Below are 22773 nucleotides of genomic sequence, written 5' to 3' on the forward strand. Positions count from 1 at the left end.
AGGATCACAGGCAACATTCACAGTGTCGGCCTCATGGCGGGGTGAGAGGCGCCACCCTGGCAGGCACGTTGGGCATTCCAGAATAGAACCACGGCCGGAGCTATGTGCTTTTTATTCACACTTCTACGCTGGCCTGGCGTATGCCAGGCCAGCCCACTCCCCAAACGCTTACAGGGGGGACGTAACAAGCTACATTTCCAGAATGTACCCCACTGGCTGGGGTGACATGGTTGCGTCCACTGTCCACTACACTCCAAACACCAGCGGTGTGTGTCAACATGGATATGTGTGTGGTTTGCACACTGCAGTCCAGCCAGCACATCCACACCACACTTGGCACTGTGCACATGCTTATTCATTGGTCACTTGCCCCCTTCGCACATGCCTGGTTCCCGCCTCTCTGCAAAATCTGCTATTGTGTGTCTGAGGTGCCATGCAGTTGATGGCTTGTGTACATGGCTAGCCCAGGTTCCCACAGTAAGTTGTGCTGTCGTGTCTGGTGGGTGGGCATGTTGTTTGGCATGTTGTATGTGAGTTTGTAACATGTGCATTCCCAGAGTTGTGAGTTGCATGATTTTGAAGTTGAGGTGTGTGTTGTGTTCATTTGGTACTTACCAACGAGCAGTGCTGTTCCATAGGTGCCATCCTGGAAGGACCGGTTGATGATGGACTGTCAGAAGATGAAGGAATCATGCACACTGCCTGGGTAGTTGGCGATAACATTGGTGAAGAGTCCCCGGTGGTCCACTATTGCCTGCACATTGATGGAATGCATGTGCTTTCTGTTGCGGTAATTGTGTGCAGTGTTGGCAGGGGGCACAAGTAGAACATGTGTGCAGTCTATTGCCCCCAAAACATGCAGGAATCCAGCTATGGCATACAAGCCTTGCTTGGTCTCCAACTGTTCCTGCACGGTGTGGGGCAAGAATAGGTACTGGGGTACCAAGCTGATGATGGCATCCATGACAGGTGTGAGGAACTTTGATAGGGATGGCTGTGAGACTCCACTGACTCTGGTGGTTGTTGGTTGGAAGGTAACAGAGGCCAACAGATGCAGCACAGCCAGCAGCTTTGTCTGTGGATCGATGTTGGTTGTCCGCTGTGTTGGTACTGTCAGCCTGTGGGCAATGATGTTCAGGACGGGGAGGATGGTTGTCCTTTTGAGCCTGTAGTGGGCAATGACATACTCTGGTGTCATGTCTGTGAGGCTGGTGCGTTTTCTAAAGCTCTGTGGTCTGTGCCTGTGCTGCCTCTGTGGTGGTCCAGGGGGAATGGTGCAGGGGGAATCCGGGGGGCGGTGGCGGACCTGGGGGCGGTGGTGGTGGGTGTTGTGGCCCTGTTTGGGCTCCGAGCTGCATGATCAATAGCTCCATGGCATCTGTTGTTTTTCAGGTGTGGTTGTGGGCTGGTTGCCATCCAGCTTTGCACCAGCTCAGAGCAGGTGTTAGTTTCCTGCTGCTAACGTGCCTTGTCGCATGTTTTGTGGTCGTATCGCCGATCTGGCTGGTCGTTGAGAATGCGGCGGTGTGGTGTTGTCGCAGCTTTTTGTACGGGGAACACATACTTTGCATCTCATTAGCAATAGTTGCCGGGGCCGTCTATGGTGATGTTTTTTGCGGCTGCTATTGTGGGTAAACTGGTGCTATGGGCTGTTAGCACCAGCTTGTGAATGGGTGATAAATGTGTCACGACTTTGGCTGCAATAAAGTGCAATTAACTCGGCGATAGCCCCCAAAACATGCAGGAATCCAGCTATGGCATACAAGCCTTGCTTGGTCTCCAACTGTTCCTGCACCGTGTGGGGCAAGAATAGGTACTGGGGGTACCAAGCTGATGATGGCATCCATGACAGGTTTGAGGAACTTTGATGGGGATGGCTGTGAGACTCCACCGACTCTGGTGGTTGTTGGTTGGAAGGTAACAGAGGTCAACAGATGCAGCACAGCCAGCAGCTTTGTCTGTGGATCGATGTTGGTTGACCGCTGTGTTGGTACTGTCAGCCTGTGGGCAATGATGTTCAGGACGGGGAGGATGGTTGTCCTTTTGAGCCTGTAGTGGGCAATGACATACTCTGGTGTCATGTCTGTGAGGCTGGTGCGTTTTCTGAAGCTCCGTGGTCTGTGCCTGTGCTGCCTCTGTGGTGGTCCAGGGGGAATGGTGCGGGGGGGATCCGGGGGGCGGTGGCGGACCTGGGGGTGGTGGTGGTGGGTGTTGTGGCCCTGTTTGGGCTCCGAGCTGCATGATCAATAGCTCCATGGCATCTGTTGTTCTTCAGGTGTGGTTGTGGGCTGGTTGCCGTCCAGCTTTTCACCAGCTCAGAGCAGGTGTTAATTTTCTGCTGCTAACGTGCCTTGTCGCATGTTTTGTGGTCGTATCGCCGATCTGGCTGGTCGTTGAGAATGCAGCGGTGTGGTGTTGTCGCAGCTTTTTGTACGGGGAACACCTACTTTGCATCTCATTAGCGATAGTTGCCGGGGTCGTCTATGGTGATGTTTTTTGCGGATGTTATCGTGGGTAAACTGGTGCTATGGGCTGTTAGCACCAGCTTGTGAATGGGTGATAAATGTGTCACGACTTTGGCTGCAATAAAGTGCAATCAACTCGGCGATAGCTCCATGAGAATATACCCCTATGTGGGCTGCTTAATGCATCACATAGAAATGTCAAAATGAAAGTTTTTTTAATGATGGTTTTTGTGCAGGAAGGGTCACCTGGTATTTTGCTGTTTCTATATGGGCAACACAGCACACATGGAAACAGCAAAAACAAGGAGAAATTGAACATTTCCCCTCGTTGCGTCAGGGTAGGACCAGGTTTTCCCTGGTCTTAATTTTGGAACTTCCCCATATTTACGCCACCCTTGTAAATATCAGGCGGCATAAAAATCAAAGGGTGTTGCAGTGCAATGCCCACCACGACACCCATTGCTCGCCTCTTTCAGGTTAAGTATAGCATGAAAGGATTTCTTATTCATAAGGCGGCGTTAAGCCATGTCAAGTCACTTATCACCACCTTGTGAATAAGGCAAACTATCACCCCCACAACATCGAGAATGGTGATGCTGTGGTGGCGATAGGGGCTTGTACACTTGCCCCTCTGTTTATTGCTTGGCCACTTCTGTAATACCATTTCCAAAGTCTATAAGGGAGTTATGCACCAAACCTATGCAGGTGGGCCTGAAAGCCCCCCAATGTGTGGGTGCAGTCTATGCACTCAAGCTTAGCTTTAAATGCCTCTACTTAAACAAGCATTAGAAATGCAATCGGGTTCGGATTTATTTGAGTTTGAGCTAATGGCATTGTGCATGTGGTGTGTAGTGGAATTATGTGGGTTGGATTGTAATTTTAGCAATAGTGACATGCTGTGCTTTAGATGAATATGTTTAAAAGTAAAGTGTACCATACTGCGATTGCTAAAATAGTTAATTGTGGATGCGTTAACAATTGATGCGTGCACTGATGGCTGGTGGTGTGTGCTTGGTGGAAGAGTGCACTGGCGGCTGGAGGTGTGTGTGCCTGGTGGAAGGGTGCACTGACGGCTGGTGGGTGTGTGCTTTGGTAAAAGCGTACACAGATGGCTGATGGTGTGTGTGTTTGGTGAAAGCGTGCACTGACGGTTGCTGGTGAGTACGCCTTGTAAAAGCATGCACTGACGGCTGGCTGGTGTTGTACGCCTGATGGTGTTTGTGCTTGGTGAGAGAGTGCATTGATGGCTGGTGGTGTTTGGCCCTGGTGAAAGCGTGCACTGACGGCTGGTGTTGTGTTGTTGTGTGTGTGGTTGTGTTTGTAGTGGTGAGTGTGTGGTGGTGAGTCTGTGGGGGTGAGTCTGAGGGGGTGAGTCAGTGGGGGTGAGTCTGTGGGGGTGAGTGTGTGTGGTAGTGAGTATGTTGTGGTGAATGGTGATGAGTGTGTGGTGGTGAGAGAGTGGTGTGTGTATGGTGTGTGTGTGTGGTATGTGTGTGTCGTGTATGTGTGTGTGGTGTGTATATGGTGTGTGTGTGGTGTGTGTGTGTGTGTGTGGTGTATGTGTGTGTATGGTGTGTGTGTGGTCTTATGTGTGTGGTGTTATGTATGTGTGTGGTGGACTTAGTTTGAGTGTTTGTTTCCTGCACACTCACACACTGCCCCTCACATTCACACACTGCTCACACTGCACACTCACACTGTTCACCCTGCATAGTCACACACTGTTCATCATGCACACTCATCTTGCACACTCACACAATGTGCACCCTGCACACTTACACACTGTTCACCCTGCACACTCACACACTGCAGTCACTGTCACTCTGCAGTCACTGTTACTCTGCAGTCACTCACTCTGCACTCACTGTCACTCTGCACTCACTATGCACTCACTGTCTCTGCACTCACTCTTCACTCACTGTCACTCTGCACTCACTGTCACTCTGCACTCACTCTGAACTCACTGTCACTCTGCACTCACTGTCACTCTGCACTCACTCTGCACTCACTGTCACTCTGCAGTCACTCTGCACTCACTCTCACTCTGCAGTCACTCTGCACTCAGTGTCTCTGCACTCACTCTGTACTCACTGCCACTCTGCACTCACTCTGCACTCACTGTCACTCTGCACTCACTCTTCACTCACTGTCTCTGCACTCACTCTGAACTCACTGTCACTCTGCACTCACTCTGCACTCACTGTCACACTGCACTCACTGTCTCTGCACTCACTCTGCACTCGCTGTCACTCTGCACGCACTCTGCACTCACTGTCACTCTGCACTCACTCTGCACTCACTGTCACTCTGCACTCACTCTGAACTCACTGTCACTCTGCACTCACTGTCACTCTGCACTCACTCTGCAGTCACTGTCACTCTGCAGTCACTCTGCACTCACTCTCACTCTGCAGTCACTCTGCACTCAGTGTCTCTGCACTCACTCTGTACTCACTGTCACTCTGCACTCACTCTGCACTCACTGTCACTCTGCACTCACTCTTCACTCACTGTCTCTGCACTCACTCTGAACTCACTGTCACTCTGCACTCACTCTGCACTCACTGTCACACTGCACTCACTGTCTCTGCACTCACTCTGCACTCGCTGTCACTCTGCACGCACTCTACACTCACTGTCACTCTGCACTCACTCTGCACTCACTGTCACTCTGCACTCACTCTGAACTCACTGTCACTCTGCACTCACTCTGCACTCACTGTCACTCTGCACTCACTCTGCACTCACTGTCACTCTGCACTCACTCTGCACTCACTGTCACTCTGCACTCACTCTGCATTCATTGTCACTCTGCACTCACTCTGCACTCACTGTCACTCTGCACTCACTCTTCACTCACTGTCACTCTGCACTCACTGTCACTCTGCACTCACTGTCACTCTGCACTCACTGTCACTCTTTACTCACTCTGCAGTCACTGTCACTCTGCAGTCACTCTGCACTCACTCTCACTCTGCAGTCACTCTGCACTCAGTGTCTCTGCACTCACTCTGTACTCACTGTCATTCTGCACTCACTCTGCACTCACTGTCACTCTGCACTCACTCGTCACTCACTGTCTCTGCACTCACTCTGAACTCACTGTCACTCTGCACTCACTCTACACTCACTGTCACTCTGCACTCACTGTCTCTGCACTCACTCTGCACTCACTGTCACTCTGCACTCACTCTTCACTCACTGTCTCTGCACTCATTTTGAACTCACTGTCACTCTGCACTCACTCTGCACTCACTGTCACTCTGCACTCACTCTGCACTCACTGTCTCTGCACTCACTCTGCACTCACTGTCACTCTGCACTCACTGTCACTCTGCACTCACTGTCACTCTGCACTCAGTCTGCACTCACTGTCACTCTGCACTCAGTCTGCACTCACTGTCACTCTGCACTCACTGTCACTCTGCACTCACTGTCACTCTGCACTTACTGTCACTCTGCACTCACTGTCACTCTGCACTCACTCTGCAGTCACTGTCACTCTGCAGTCACTCTGCACCCACTCTCACTCTGCAGTCACTCTGCACTCACTGTCACTCTGTACTCAGTCTGCACTCACTGTCACTCTGCACTCACTGTCACTCTGCACTCAGTCTGCACTCACTGTCACTCTGCACTCACTCTGCACTCGCTGTCACTCTGCACTCAGTCTGCACTCACTGTCACTCTGTACTCACTCTGCACTCACTGTCACTCTGCACTCACTGTCACTCTGCATTCACTGTCACTCTGCACTCACTGTCACTCTAAACTCAGTCTGCAATTACTGTCACTCTGCAATCACTGTCACTCTGCAATCACTGTCACTCTGCACTCACTGTCACTCACTGTCACTCTGCACTCACTGTCACTCTGCACTCACTGTCACTCTGCACTCACTGTCACTCTGCACTCACTGTCACCACTCTGCACTCACTGTCACTCTGCACTCACTCTGAACTCACTGTCACTCTGCACTCACTCTGAACTCACTGTCACTCTGCACTCACTCTGCACTCACTGTCACTCTGCCCTCACTCTGCACTCACTGTCACTCTGCACTCACTCTGCAATCACTGTCACTCTGCACTCACTGTCACTCACTGTCACTCTGCACTCACTGTCACTCTGCACTCACTGTCACTCTGCACTCACTGTCACTCTGCACTCACTCTGCACTCACTGTCACTCTGCACTCACTCTGAACTCACTGTCACTCTGCACTCACTCTGCACTCACTGTCACTCTGCACTCACTGTCACTCTGCACTCACTCTGCACTCACTGTCACTCTGCACTCACTGTCACTCTGCTGTCACTCTGCACTCTGCTGTCACTCTGCACTCACTGTCACTCTGCACTCACTGTCACTCTGCACTCACTGTCACTCACTGTCACTCTGCACTCACTGTCACTCTGCACTCAGTCTGCACTCACTGTCACTCTGAACAGGTCACTTATGTGGTCCCATTTCTGTTCATTCTTCACACTATAAGATTATGATAATACTTTAATATAATATTTTATATAAACTAGCACATTTCTATTATGATATAATACGATTTTAAGTGATATAGTGCAGGCTCATACTATCGATTCAGTATATTATAAAGCGATGAATGAATACAACACTTTAGAATATTTCCTTTCCCCACGTGTCATGTCAAAAGCCTAGCATTTCTTGCCCACGTCGATGCCATGGCTGTCACAGCCTTCTGGGAAGCAGAACCTTTTGTTTCCCCGCCACAGAATGAGATCTGCATATTCAGTGGAATGCAGTCACATCACAGTTGCTGTTTTGGGGTGAGACGTGTTGCCAAACAGCTGCTGCTTTGTCTTGCTGTCCCAGAGGTCCCACGGGAGTGGGCCATTTTTTGGGTTGTGTTTTTTGGACACGCATGGGATACGCTGTGTAAAGGAGGGAGCTGAGGAGCGGCACGTACGCGCGCAAAAATAAACAACATGGAGTGTAGGGGGTTTGGGAGTAGAGTGGGGGGTCGGTGAAAGTGATGCTGGGTAATTGACATTGAGGGGGGTGCTAATAATGCAGGCTTTGAAGGGGCCAAACGCAAGCCAACAATAGCAAAATGTGAGCCATCACTAGCAGCTATTAAGTACTTATGGGTCTGGGGGGGCAGTGGGAGCTTCTCTGTAGCACCCCATCCCCCAAAAGAGCACCTGAACAAAATATAGGATGCTTGTGTCGCCATTATAGAATGCCCCATTCTGTTGGATAAATTACATAAATTCGTTTATGATAAGTAATACAAACACACAAGTCTGAAAGCAGCACCGCGAGGCAAGTATGGTGTGATAGTAAGTGCTATCTAAAGCAGAAGCCATTTATCTTTTCAAACGTACACTCTCATGTGACAACCCAGGGCTGTACAGAAATGACGAGGCCGCCAGAGCTAATGACGCGTGTCCGCCCTAGATATGAAATGCCGTGCTATTTAGAATAAAACATGATGAGTTCAGGGTCTGAGACCCCACCATCTGAGATTGTGGCAGCCCACCTAGTCGCCACTCCGCCCCCAAAGCCTGCTCCATGATGTTAGTAAGTCCTAGTGTAGATAGGACGTGATTAGTAGCCGGGAATCTGTGTGCCCGGCCATGCTGAAGTGAGGAGTCGGGTTGTCACGAGCTAAGTTACTCTCGAAGTATTATTGTGAGGGTTCTGGGGACATGCATGTAAAAGTGCTTTGTCACGAGCTAGGGTATGCCTGGAGTGCAGAGCAACCATTTGGTCTGGGGCGGATTGCATGCACTGATGCATCGACATAGCTTTCACAAATCGATTGCTGGAGCAAGTGCAACCTTTCAGGGTCATTAGCATTGCATGAAAAGGTGAAAAAGCAACATTTGCAGGAACAAACATTCTTTAAAAATGACGTTTTGCATCAGGAAATAAATCCAAACGTCGTTGTAGAATTGTACCGGGGCCAGCACAATTTATATTGTACTTATAAATGTATCCCAATAGATGACAGCAATTTACAACTGAACACCGAGCACCCTTAAGTGTTCTTTCATCTACGAAACTACCTGGTCTATTCCAGCCCCTTTGTACACAGAAAAAACACACGTGATATCCAGGAGGCGGAGGGCTGGAAACAGCCTTATGCAGTGACTGGCCTTGAAGCTACAGGAAACATCTCGCTTTTTCACTTTTGTTTTTTTAAAGGTTTTACACTTTCCTTTGATGCGGACGCTTTCTTACACTGTGGCATGGAGTCATCGCGCTCAGCTCTCGGCCTCGCGCGCGCCCCACTGCAGGCATATGTTTTCAATTATCTCCGCCGTGATCGCGGCACCCTGACAGCTCCTAATTAAAATTAACGGACTGCCGTGCGCGAAACCGCACACAAAATGCAGGAAGTGCAAAACGAAAATTAGACATGGCCTATTGAGATAAGGCTACTAGAAAGAAGGCACCGCAAGGACCAATCACCATGCAGATGGTAACATAAACCACTGCAAAAGTTCGCGCACAAAGGAATTTTTCTAGCACGAGTCGGAACCCCGTAAGAATAGGAGCTCGCAGCTCCGCCCCACTTCTAACGAAGTGTTGACGTCGCCGAGCCCTAAAAAGGAGCCTGCATAAAAATTCCCAGTGGCAATTTAAACTGCCTCTCTATGTTCATCTACCACTGCATATCCAGCACATGCACTGGCTTGGACAGAATTACTGCATTCTAATGAAGAGGGTTAATTTAATTTTCAGTCAGGTGCTCAGTTCCAGTATGCACCAGGCACAACTTATGAGGGTGTGAATGGTGATAACAGAGGCTGTTTACCTGTTAATGTAATAATTTCCCAAGCTTCACCTCCCAAATTAGCAAAGGGAGCTTTGCACCTAAATATTTTGTCTGTTTCAAACAGAGGATTGGCTGTATTTGATTCCATTGTTAAGTAGTGACCCTTTTGGTGGACTATTGTTTTTTAGGGAGAAATGATTATTTTCCCAGTGTATAATGAGCTTAACACTTTACAGTCCCTTTCAGACAAGCTATTTTGCCTCTAAACATTTCATAGATGCAGAAAAAGGCACACTGAGTTCATAATACATATCTTGATTTCTAGAATTAGGATTGATCAAACATTATGTTCATAAGTGTTTTGTGAATTCAGAAAATCTACTATTTTGCCAGGATAGGCACATTTGAAGGTGTAGGTTAAGAGACGTTATGTTGACACTTCTCATGGGGCAACGAGCAGAAGGAGAACACCTACAAACTTGAAAATGTTAAATTGCCCATTGTAGATGGTTTTCATAAAAACTGGTCTAGTAAAGGTCAGGATTAGGGGATCGATGTACTAATACACTGAATGCAAGAACTGGTTGAGGATTTGTATGGAATTTTGTGAACTGACTTATGTACCAATGAGTCTGTTCCTTAAATTCGAAATCAGAGAGAGTGTGTGTGTGTGTGTGTGTGTCACAATCCAATCAATATGATTAATATTCCCATCTATGACATAATACGACAATAAATAAAATAAACATACAGAAATATCAATAAAAAATATTGAGAACTCAAATTAAGCAATACTGAGAAAAAATACAAAAACTAACATATTGACTTAAAAAATATGGACTTAAAATATCTAGAATACCTAAATGTCAAAAGCAAAAATCTAGAAATACTACATTTTGGGATTACATTTCCATTTCATAACTTTATTTCGATTTACATAAAATCACAAAAGTTAAAACTATATATACATAAAAAGAAAAATAGTGGAAAAACTTATTGTAATTATCAAGGACAGAACAGTTAGTAATACAATTGTTTCCTTTTGAGCACCATGTGTACCATTATCAAAGGAAAAATAAATATGTATAAAATCATTAAAACAAATCCATAACATGAGGCCTAAAATTGGGACTCTGCATTTACAGTGAAGGGGTCTTAACTGTGCGGGGTAATGCATAGTGGATATTTCAGAATACAAGGGACCCTATCAGTGGGAAGGCCGATGCCTCTGCCTCTTCTCTTTCCAGCAAAGCACCCACACCCAGCCTAGAAACTTTGCTACTGCAACCACAACCGGTCTAGCCCCTGATGTTTTGAGTATTCTAAGAGCCTCAAGGCTGGACCTAGTACCCAAGTTGGCACATGTGGGTTTCAACCATCTAGATCTGGGTTTGCTGTAAACAGGACAGACGAAAAAGATATGACCTAATGTTTCCGACATGTCCAGACAAAATGGGCAGTTGCTGGATTGTGAGTTACCCCACTTGGATGTAAAAACATTAGTGGGGAGTGTTCCCACCCTGAGCTGATGGAATAACTTCCTATCATGGGTTGATGAAATTATATCCCAGTACCCCTCATATTTTGGTTCCTACTTAAAATCTAAAAAAACCACTGGACAGGGTAAAGCTAGGGGAAACCACAATGCACTTCATATTGACCATAGACCAATAGGTGGCTTTGAACTCGGATGGAAATATACATTCAGCTGGGGAAGTCCACAAGTGGCTCAACCCCATATCTGAAAGTATATTTTTGACACTCCTCAACCACACCAGCTTCCTGTTTACATTCAGATCCCTGACTTCCACCATAGCCAGGGCATAGTGTGTGAGCTCTGGAGTCACCCACAGTCGCCTCCAATAGGCAACCAACCTGTAGTGTGCCACATCCCTAATTGAATGGCACAAGAGATCCAAAAACAGCGGTACTAAAGGGGTGGATTGGGGGAGGCCAATTATTAATCATAGGAATTTATTCTGAGCCGTAACTAGACAGTCCAAATTCACATATCCCCACAACTCAGCCCATAAAGTAATGAGTCACTGATTTTAGAGTTGTAAAGCCGGAGCACAGGTGCTAGGGGTTTAGTATAAGTCTGACTATGCCCCTTCAGCCTAACCCCCGTAAATTGGGCATGCCTGACAGCATGGCAGTCTATCTGTGGCTTCCAGCTTAATCTTCTATCTATTAAGAGGTCCAGGTAAGAAAAAATCTCTGTTGGTTTCAAGGATTCCCTCGTTCATTCTGACGACACCAATGTCTTTTAGGGAGTTTGTCAGGACCATGTACTTTGTTTTGTCAACATTGACAACAAGATCACGGTCCAGACAAAACTCCTTAAATCTAGTCAGGGCACGCTGAAGGCGTTTTCTGGTTTTTGGGAGGATAAGGGTATCGTCCGCAAACATCAGTAGCGGGATCCTAATCCCCAGTAGGGAAATCCTTGTACTATTGCACAATACCATTAATGTATATTGAGAAGAGGGTGGGAGCCAGGATGCACCCTTGTCTCACCCCCTTCTCAACCAGAAATGTTTGTGTGGTGCTGCCCCTTGCGTACCATCTGACCTGGGTATAGTTATCAGTATGCAGTTTCACAACGAATGCCAACAGGTCTGACAGCATACCTAGCCTTTTCAGTGTACATCACAGCTTATTGTGCGGGAACAAGTCAAACGCTGACCTGAGGTCCACGAACGCTGCAAAGATGGTACCCCTCCCTATAGTTACAATGCGCCAGTAAAAAAGAATTAACCTAATAACCTGGTCCACAGTACTAGTATTTTGCCGGAACACTGCCTGGAGGTTTGAGTTGGGATTACAATGTAACATCAGAAACATGACCAAAACCAGGAAAAAAAAAAATCTATCAAACTATCGCTAAAAATATGTTAAATAACATATATATGTATTCCTTTAAATTAATATAAATATATGCAAATAAATGAAACATACAGGGATAGCAGAAACAAATACGAGTGTTTACCATATAAGGTACAAAAGTAAACATTCAAACTACTAAACGAACAAACAATGAAACTAAATTGAAAAAATAAAAAAATAGACACCCTTACCAATTAAAAAAAAGGAACAAAAACATGCAATTAACTGCTGCATAAGAAGACAGCATTGTTGGAAAGCATCACTCTGCCCGTCTGAAGCAACAACGCTTTCCAGAAATAAATCCCCTACATTTACAAAGTAAGTACTAAATTATGACATAACAAATTTGATTACAAAAATCACTTAAATATTTCAAAATAAATAAATATTTATTTAAAAATTCTATCTCCAAAACACAGTTAGGAAGGCTGGCAAAAATGACACCTAACAAAACACCATGTAAAATTATATTATAAGAAAGACAAATGACATCAAAGTATAATGAAAAAAAATCATACTTAGCCAATAAAATTCATAAATCCCAAACCTTTTTTAATGTCTCAATATCCACAAAAACGACAAAACAACATTAAATAAAAATAATATAACAGTAACTGTTTTTCACAGTAAAATCAAAAAAGAAAAATAACAAAAAGAAAAAACAGGTCAGGAACACAGAACCAACTAACCTGAAAAAAAGAAGATACTTAAAAAATGTGTGGTATATATTGTAACTGTGGATTATGTTACAGTGGTTACTGTGGTGCACTCCTATTTTCTATCACATTATCCTTCTCACGAAGTCAGTTTCACACTGTGCGTCCCAGTCACTGGCGCTGTGTCTGAAGGGCGATGAAAAGATTCAACAACAGAATGTTTTTCAGGTACGTCAAAGACGCTCCCTGGATGTCGGTCACACTTAACTTCAAAACAAAACAGTTTTTCATCAAAACATCTTCGTATATTCTTCAATGTATTTCCAATATTATGAACTTTTGATAATATATCACCAATTTTTATTTGCAATGTTAAAAATTATTCTGTATCCTTCATGGTATACAATGTTCAGCAGTTTACACTGTAATCAATCCAAAAGTACTACCAAATGCATTTTGGGTCGTCTATGACCCTTCGTCAGGGGCCTTCGGAATAGAGAATCTAAAACACAATTGAAACAAAAGTCAGCACAACCTTGTCCTCAAAAAATGGGACAGGAACTCAAAACTAAACCTGACATACACCTGTGTTATTGTCTTAATCACCGGATATATATAAACCGTGATTATTATGTAATGGTAGCTAGAAAATAATGTTCATGCTGTAACACATGATGAAAAAACGATCCACGATTACAACTAAAAAAAGTCCTCTGCAAAATTGCTGTTTTAAAAAAAAAAAATAACATGTTGTTCATGTTATACAAAGTGGTAGAAAGCCGAAGAACTATCCACACACACGTTGACTAAAAGTGAATGCTCAGCGTGTCCCGGCTTCTTCCGGCTCTGGAAATCACCACACATCGTGACTCACGTGCCATAAACTCTTTGGTTGAGAATTGAACAACATTATTCAAAAGAAAGGTGTTCAAAATAAAGTGATCACATTTAGTAACCTGTAATTCAACCGTATTGTGACTGCTGTGCCGTATACTCCCCAGTGGCGAAATGTTTACAAACGTGCTCGCATTCAGTGCAATCTGTCAGCCATGCCTACCTCGTAAACTGACTGCTAGTCTCCGGGGTTCCTCTTCTGAGTGAATGAACGTAAAGGGCCGTTCGACATGATTTTCTTGTGCATGACATTCCGAGCATTTTGACGTGCCCAGAATGTGAATTCTTACAGTTATATACCGTACTTAAAAACTGAGGATATTGTAAAACAAAGTACCTGTAAACAAGATAATGGTGTGACTATAGACTCAGTGAAGTGTAGAAGTGGCAATGGTGCATGTACAGAAACAGATAAACCATCTACTAGGAGGCACCTATACAATTCGACACTAAGCACAGAATACACCACAAATGCAGAATTGACTAATAAAGTAAAAAAGTTAACAACAGTATTTTCTAGCGTCCCTGTCACAGAAGTAGCAAACACTGTGACAATGCTTTGAATCCCCTAGACTACCAAAAACAAACTCTCACCACTAACTGACTACTTTGAGGACACTTGGGTTGGCCGCATGTATAGATCAAGTCAGGCACCAACCCAAATTTCCCATCTCATGGTGGAATTTTTACAAGAGCACCATTATCAAGAAGCAACGACTAACAATGAAGTGGAAGGGTGGCACAATTCCTTCCAAGGAATGTTGGAATGAAGCCACCCAACATGCTACCCATTTTTCTAGAAATACTCAAACAAAAGAAAGCTACCAAGAACTAAGACTAGAACAATCTATAACACAACGTACATGAAGAATATCCAAACAAACTAAACACATGCCCCAAATGCTATCAAGCAAAGTACAAGGTTTTTTTTAATAACAACCAATGCCTTCTTGACATTGAAACAATAGCAGAACACTGTTGTAAAAACCCACCAGAAAGGAAATCAAACTAAAACCTGACTTAAATAAATTAAACAACAAAAAACTTCACAATGGTATAAATAATACATGAAAACACATCACCCTGAATACAAATGTAAAAAAAGAAATCTGATACAAGAATGATAAAACTATGATGAACGTTCTTTATAAAAACACGTTCTCCAAATAAAAGGACTAACATGAATAAAATAAAGCACACAGATATGAAACACAGAAAATAATATATCACACAACCACTCTACACAATTACAAATAGCAAAATATGAGCAAACACAATACAATTAAAACTCCCCAACCAACATATAAATAATTTAAAGAATAATATTGATCATGATTTTCATGCTGAGTTATCCTTAGGCAATCAGTTATCCATCAATACAAAAATAAACCATCTCAAATTCCTACTACATATAGTCTAAAAACGAATAAAATGCAAATACAAAATATAATGTATCCAATATGGCCACATACAATCCTGGGAAGCCAACCAAAACCTGAAAAACATTACAAAGATCAATCAATCAATCAGGAGTTTGTTAAAGCGTGACTACTCACCCGTAAGGGTCTCAAGGCGCTAGGGGTGGGGTGGGTGGGGGGGTGCAGGTTCCATTCCATCAAGGAGGGGGTCTGTCGAAGAGCCAGGTTTTGAGGTTTCTTGCGAAGATGGGGAGCGATGTTGTCTGTCTGAGGTGGAGCGGAAGGGCGTTCCATGCTTTGGCCGCGAGAAAGGAGAAGGAGCGGCCTCCCGATCTGGTCTTTCTGGTGCGGGGGACCACGGCGTAGGAAAGCTGGGCTGATCGTAGGGTCCTTTGGGGTGCGTGGAATTTGAGTCGGCTGTTCAGGTATGCTGGTCCAGTGCCGTGGAGGGCCTTGTGTGCGTGGTGAGCATCTTAAAGGTGATTCTCGCCTCGACGGGGAGCCAGTGGAGTGTGTGCAGGTGCTGGGAGATGTGGCAGTGTTTTGGCAGGTTGAGGACCAGTCTTGCGGCGGCGTTCTGGATGTTCTGTAGCTTGCGGATGAGGTTTTTGTTTATTCCGGCGTAGAGTGCGTTGCCGTAGTCGAGTCTGCTGGTGACCAGGGCTTGAGTGACTGTCTTTCGGTGTTCGAGGGGGATCCATTTGAAGGTCTTACGAAGGAGGCGGAGGGTGTGGAAGCAGGAAGATGAGACAGAGTTGATCTCGCGGTCCATTTTGAGCTCGGAGTCCAGGATGATTCCCAGGTTGCGTGCGTGGTCTGTGGGGGTTGGCGGGTTTCTGAGGGTGGTGGGCCACCAGGTGTCGCTCCAGGCGTCGGGGTTTGGGCCCATGATGAGTACTTCTGTTTTGTTGGTGTTTAGTTGAAGGCAGATAAAAGCCACAGCAGGAAAAGTGCAAAACCGTATAAAATAAAAAAATACATACACCATATAAAAAAAGAATTCCAGCTTAAATAAAACATCTGCAAAATAAACCCACAGAAAACCCACTCTCGGAACAGCACACTTCCTGCAAACACCAACAAACAAATGAAAATCCCTAAAAATAGTTACAATATAAGAAAGTTTCTAACATTAAAAATGCATAAACAACTAAACAGATTTAGGCCTAGTGCCAACACATCAAACAACTACGACACACACCCACAGTAACCAGCACCTAAAACAACACATGAACATACAAATATCAACTGTAAACAAGAATACACCACCCCCGCTCAGACATATTAACAATGTAAAAAAGATTATAATGAAACTCATCTTGAAAAGGGAACAGAAATGAGAAAGCCACAGAGCTGCAAGCCTAAAATATCAACTAAAACTGATTATAAAATCAAGCAAGCGGTAAATAAAATGGCAGAATATTGAAAATGTATAGAGGATATCATTCTCTGCAAACCCATGCAATAAGTAAATGCAAATATTGTTTTTCTTCCTTGAAATAATAAAAAATATGTAAAAATTTAAATATGTTAATAACCAGCCTAATTGTTTTTAAGTAAAATAAAAATATTTATTAAAAAAATACTGTTAAGTGAAGAATAATTTACAATATTTTATATATGAAAATAGAAAAAAATGTAAATGGAAAAATGTAAATGATTTTTGTTAACATTTTTAACAATAAACATGTAATCATCAATAAAACAGTTCATAAAAATGTATTTGTAAAAATATAAATGTCTTCATGATTACAAGCTTGAAAAAGGGTTTAAAATATGTATTAATTTCAATAAAATCATTACCATACTGTGAACGCATTGTAAACCATGTTTATATTATTACAAAATAAAATGACATATTAACTCCAAACTGATCAACTTACAATTTACTATTCCCAATCCAAACGTAACCACATTGGGGAAAGTTTTGACTTTTGGTGGGGCAGCAGCAAATTTAGTATTGCCACTCTAAATATAACCACATTTGGGAAAGTGTTGGACCTTGGGCGGTGAATGGATCTGCTATTCCCACTCTAAACCGAAACACATGGGGGAGTTGATGGACTTAGAGGGGGTCTCAAACACTATTCCCACTACAAATGAAACTAATTTGTGGAAAGTGTTAACAATCTTAAACACATTCTAACAAATCAAAAAGTTTGATTAAAAAATATTCACACAAAAAATAAACCCCATTTCATCTCATTAGAAATATCTATACCACCTATACTTACAAGTAGAATATATAAAAAATAAAACAAATTTTCCCAAAAAATGCAAAAAAATGAATTACAAGTACAAAACAAAAGTTAGAAAAAATTACAAAAGTAACAGTTCAAATATTAAAAAAATTAAATATTGTCGGGCAGGATGCTCTGCTCTGTCATCTGTCCAGCACTGGCCCCTCATGAACACATGAAAAGAGCTTTGTGAGCCTGGTGATTAAAGAGTACAGGAGCCCGGGGGCGTGGCTTGGATGGCAACGCAGGCAGACGCCTAAGTCCAGGAGCTCCGCGACCCTGCAACAACAACGGCGAGCTAAACAGCGAAACTGCCCAAACATACCCACAACAAAGATAGTGGTGATCATAGGAACACCGGGGGCACAAGAAAAGCAGTAGCAGAGCAGCCACAGTGGAGAGGTGAAACCGTAAGGCGGCAAAAGGTGAGGGAAGCGGCGAGGCGTACGGCTAAACCAAGATGGCGGCATAAGCGAAGAAGGACACAGACAACTTCCCCACACGCCGCAAGCAGTCCGCAAGGCAAGGCAGAGCGGGGAGGGCCAAAAGGCAAAAGGACAAAAACAAGCAAGCAGAATTGTAGCGAGAAGGAAGCACCGGTAGGCCATAAGGCGGCGACTGCAGTCCGTAGCCGAAGACGCGTGCAAGTGACACGAAACCGAAACCGGATCTCAACACACCCAAGGGAGCACTCGAGACATCCGACGGCGGTAGCGACACAGAGACACAGAGAGAGCTAAGGCGCCAGCCAGGAAGAGGCCCAAGCGCCATAGCTGCAGTGAAACCCAGCAGTGCGGCCATTTTGGTAGGGGCAGGGAAGCCCTATCCCCTAGAAGACGCCCACAGCAGGGCGGCCATTTGGTAGGGGCAGGCAAACAAGGTGCACAGAAGACACCCGCGAGCTGCAAGCCATTAAGATCGCGGCTGGAGGGGCATCGCAACGCAGCGAAGGCAGCCCACGGGGGGGGGCAGACTACCAGCATCGCAACGCGGCAAAGGCAGCATGCACAGGGCAAGCTGTAGCCGATCGCCAGAACACAACTCGGAGAAGGCAAAGGCTGCAAACCGAGCTGCTGATACACAACATCCGAGACACGAGGGTCAGGTGAGCTCGAAGGCAGCGCCAACAAAGCGCCTAGCCCAGCACCTGCAAAGAAGCAAGACTTACGGGCTAGGCAAGACCCTCGACTCAGCCGAGGCAAGCATTAACAACACAAAAGAGAGGCAAAAAGAAACCGAAAGCGGGGTCACTCCACAACTGAAGGCGGCCATCTTGGAATGGGGTCAGAGGCGAACCAAAGGAGGAAGACTACGCCTGCGACACAGTAGCACTAATAAGCGAAACCAGCCAACCGAGCAAAACCAGCGAAACGCCACTATTTCAGACAAACCCAAAGAAGCAAGCCCAGAGCAAGCAAGCCGACCCTCCACCAGAGAGCCAGACAAGAGGGGAAGGCCAGCGAGGAACACGCAGAGGGCGCCAAGCCATGCCACAGAAGGCGGAGAACGTTTAAAGCAGGGAACAAACAAACATAAGCGCAGCCCTCCCTGAAGCGCTGTCAGCAGGCCGCCACAATAGTGCAAACGGCAATCACACAAGTCAGCAGAGGGCAGTAGCCACAGAGGAAGTCCTGGCGTCCAGCAAAACTAGAACAAGGACAATAAGGTGGCCCAGCAGATTCACTTTCAGCAAAACCATGAAAGACAGGACAACCGAACCAGCAGGGAAAAGCGGGCCACACCAGGGTGGCCAACAAACCGACCAGCATAAAAAAGACAGGCTGTCTATATACCTAGCGAGAAGAGGCTTCGACAAAATGGTGGGCAAAGACGACAATATAGACAGTGATAATAAAAAACTAAGGAAGGAGCTGTCAGAATCGCCAGTCAAGCTTAAAAACACCTCAACAAATGATGCTGCTATGGACATACTCCTCAAGAAAATCACGGAAGCCAACGACCTGGCGAAAGCTACAAAAAACTCAATCGACAACGTACAACTTGAACTTACAGCCATACGAGCAGACCAGAACAAAATCTCTAGCAGAGTCGAAGTTGTGGAAAAGAGGATAAGTGACATAAAGGACAGCACAGCCAGAACAGACAGAGACATGCACTACGTAGCCAAGGTTACTAGTGACCTGCAGAGAATGCTTGCTGAACAGGAAGACAGGAACAGAAAGGGGAACATCAGGTTGTTGGGAATACCAGAAGACGAAGAGGCAGCTGCAGGGTCCTGCGCGGCAATGCTGGAAACACTACTACCCAAACTGACTGGCCTCAAGTTCGATAGAGCTTTCGAAATAGACAAGGCCTACAGAATACCAGCAACAAAACAACCGCAAGGAAAAGGCCCGAGAGCGATTATATGCAAGCCAATGAGATCACACCACACTGACGCCATTTTCGCCTTTGCGAGGAAAGGACAAACTGTGAAATGGAACGGCCATAAGATAATAATAACTCAGGACTACTCGAAAAAAACGGTGGAAACCAGAAAGGGCTTCCTAGCACTCAGAGGAAAACTAAAAAAAGCCAACATCACCTTTAGTTTTGCAGGCCCAGCGAAGATGCGAATAACCGATAGGAGAGGCACGTGAACTTTCGATGACCCACCCGACCTAAGGAAATACCTTCAAGGGGCAGAACCGGAGGAAATGGAGGCACAGAGCCCAGGTACATCTAAGAGAAGAGCATCATCAGAAGGCTCAGAAATGGACGCAGCAGGCGGTCACTAAAAAGCAATCCAGGCTAACGAGTTTTGAAACAACACAACCTCACAAACACCTCAGACAACGTTTCTACCTCAGGTGCCACCTAGGCACGAAACAGAAGGACAGGTCCTACCCGGCAACACGGGCTTCCAAGATGAACACTATTGTGAGACGACACCGCAAGCAGGAACACTGACAACCAGAATCACCACAGATTACCTCAGACTACCTCAGACAACATTGCTACCTCGAACGGCCACCCAGGCGGGGCGGGCCAAGATTGGACACTCCTTTAAGTATTATGTCTCTCAGGGAAGCCCGAACTACCACGAGTGAAATATCCTTTACTATATGAGACAGTGATCCACGGAAGGGCAGGGTGTAGTAATTGCGGGGCAGGGGGGGGAGTACCGTTGCTGTCGCACGTTTACAGTATGTTGACAGGGGGGTGGGGGGGAGCAAGGGCGGGGAGCCATGCAGCGAGGACAATCATAACTTTGTGGAGACACTTTGTCTTTTCTCTCTTCTCAATCTATAAACCTTTCCATACCCTAAAGCAATCCCTAGGGGGGGGGGAACCAACAACAAAAGGGAGCAGATAGCGGACAGGGGGATGGCACCAAGAACGAGGCCAAACTCTAGCACCTGCAAGCCAGCAAGCGAGGAACACAGACCACCATGACCACAACAACCCCAACACAAACAGCCTCGGACATCAAAATAGTATCCCTAAATGTCAAAGGTCTTAACCACCCCATAAAACGCCGGAAAACACTAAAATATCTTAATAAACTCAAGGGCGACATATATGTCCTCCAAGAAACGAGGGTGCCAGTGGAAGATGCGAATTGCCTTAAGGCGAGATGGATAAGCGAGATAGTGTGCTCACCAGCGGTGAACAAGAAAGGGGGGGTAATAACCATCATAAGCAAAAAAGCCAAACTCGCAGTACACAGCCACCAAGCGGACACAGAGGGGAGAAGGCTAACCACATGCCTTAAGAGAGGAGAGGAGACTATACATGTAGCCAACATCTACAGCCCAAACTCAATAGACAGGGAGTTCTGGAAGGAGGTGGAGAGCGAACTAAGTAACATCCCCCAGGGAGAGCTACGGATCGTAGCAGGAGACATGAATCAGACCATCGATAACGCCACGGATAGACACTCGCACAAAGCAAGCCACACGGCCCTAGAGCAGTACACACTCAAGAACTTCTGCGCGAAATTAGAGCTGGCAGACCCATGGAGACTACAACACCCTACCGCCAGAGAATATACATTCTACTCACACCCGCACAACTCATACAGCAGAATTGACTACATACTCATGTCCAACACCCACACACACCTCATAGAAACAACAGAAATAGGGCCCATAACAATCTCAGACCACGCACACATAACCCTCTTAATCAGGGGGAAGCACAATGAGAAGCTGTGTCGCAGCTGGCGCCTCAACAGCGACATACTAGAGAACCCTACAAACATAACTGAAGTAGAAGACGCGATTAAAGAATACCTAACATTCAACGACACAGCAGACACGGACACCATGACCCTTTGGGAGGCACTAAAGGCCACGATTAGGGGGAAGTTTCTGTGCATTAAAGCCAGGATGAACAGGAACAGAAACAAAAAAATAACTGAATTAGAGAACCAGATAAAGGAATTAGGGAAGGACCACACTCTCACCGCGCTTACAAAAAAGAAATATGAACTCAACAGGATACTGAGCGAAAGGGCAGGTACCTGGATTAACAAGTACAAATCCATAAACTTATGCTCAGCAAACAAGGCAGGCAAAGCACTAGCAGGCTACCTGAAGGCTAAAGAGAGGCAGCACGCAGTGGCAGCGATAACAGACAAAGGGAACAAAACGCACACGGCCAACAAACAAATCCTGGAAACCTTCAAGGATTTTTACAAGGAGCTGTACACAGCAGACAAATCACTAGCGTCAGACGGAGGCGCTAAACTGCTAGACAAACTTGCACTCCCCAAACTCACCATCGAATAGAGGGACTCACTAGAGCAGGATATAACGGGAGCCGAGGTAGGGATGGCAATAGAATCTCTAAAACCAAACAAGGCGCCAGGGCCGGACGGGTTCACGGCCGCCTTCTATAAACAGTTCCAGCACCTACTCAGGGAGACCATGGTCAAAGTCTTCAAAACATGCGCAAACAGAGGCAGCATGACGAACTCGATGGCGGAGGCGAACATCATCGTCATCCCCAAAGAGGGGAAAGATCCACAGTTTCCACAAAACTACCGCCCGATTTGACTAATAAACGTGGATTGCAAAATCTACGCCAAAGTTATGGCAGCAAGGCTAAACACCTACCTGCCTCATCTCATACACAAATCCCAAGTAGGCTACCGAAAAAACAGACTCTCACAAGACAACACTAGACTACTCTGCCACCTCATAGACCGTACGGCCAATAGCATGGAGAAGGCAGTAATGATTGCGCTAAACGCAGAAAAAGCCTTCAACAGAGTCTCATGGCCCTTCCTTGACCAATGCATGTGCAAATTTGGCGTAGGGGACAAATATCGAGGTATGGTAATGTCACTCTACCACAAGTCCCGTGCTCGGGTAGTGGTCAACGCGACAACGTCGGCAGGATTCACCCTGGAAAGGGGGACAAGGCAAGGCTGCCCGCTCTCACCAGGGCTGTTCCTACTAGTACTAGAACCACTCCTCCACATGATTAGGACCAACCCACTGATAACAGGAG

Source organism: Lissotriton vulgaris, chromosome 11, assembly GCF_964263255.1.
Source record: "Lissotriton vulgaris chromosome 11, aLisVul1.2, whole genome shotgun sequence".
NCBI classification, from domain to species: domain Eukaryota; kingdom Metazoa; phylum Chordata; class Amphibia; order Caudata; family Salamandridae; genus Lissotriton; species Lissotriton vulgaris.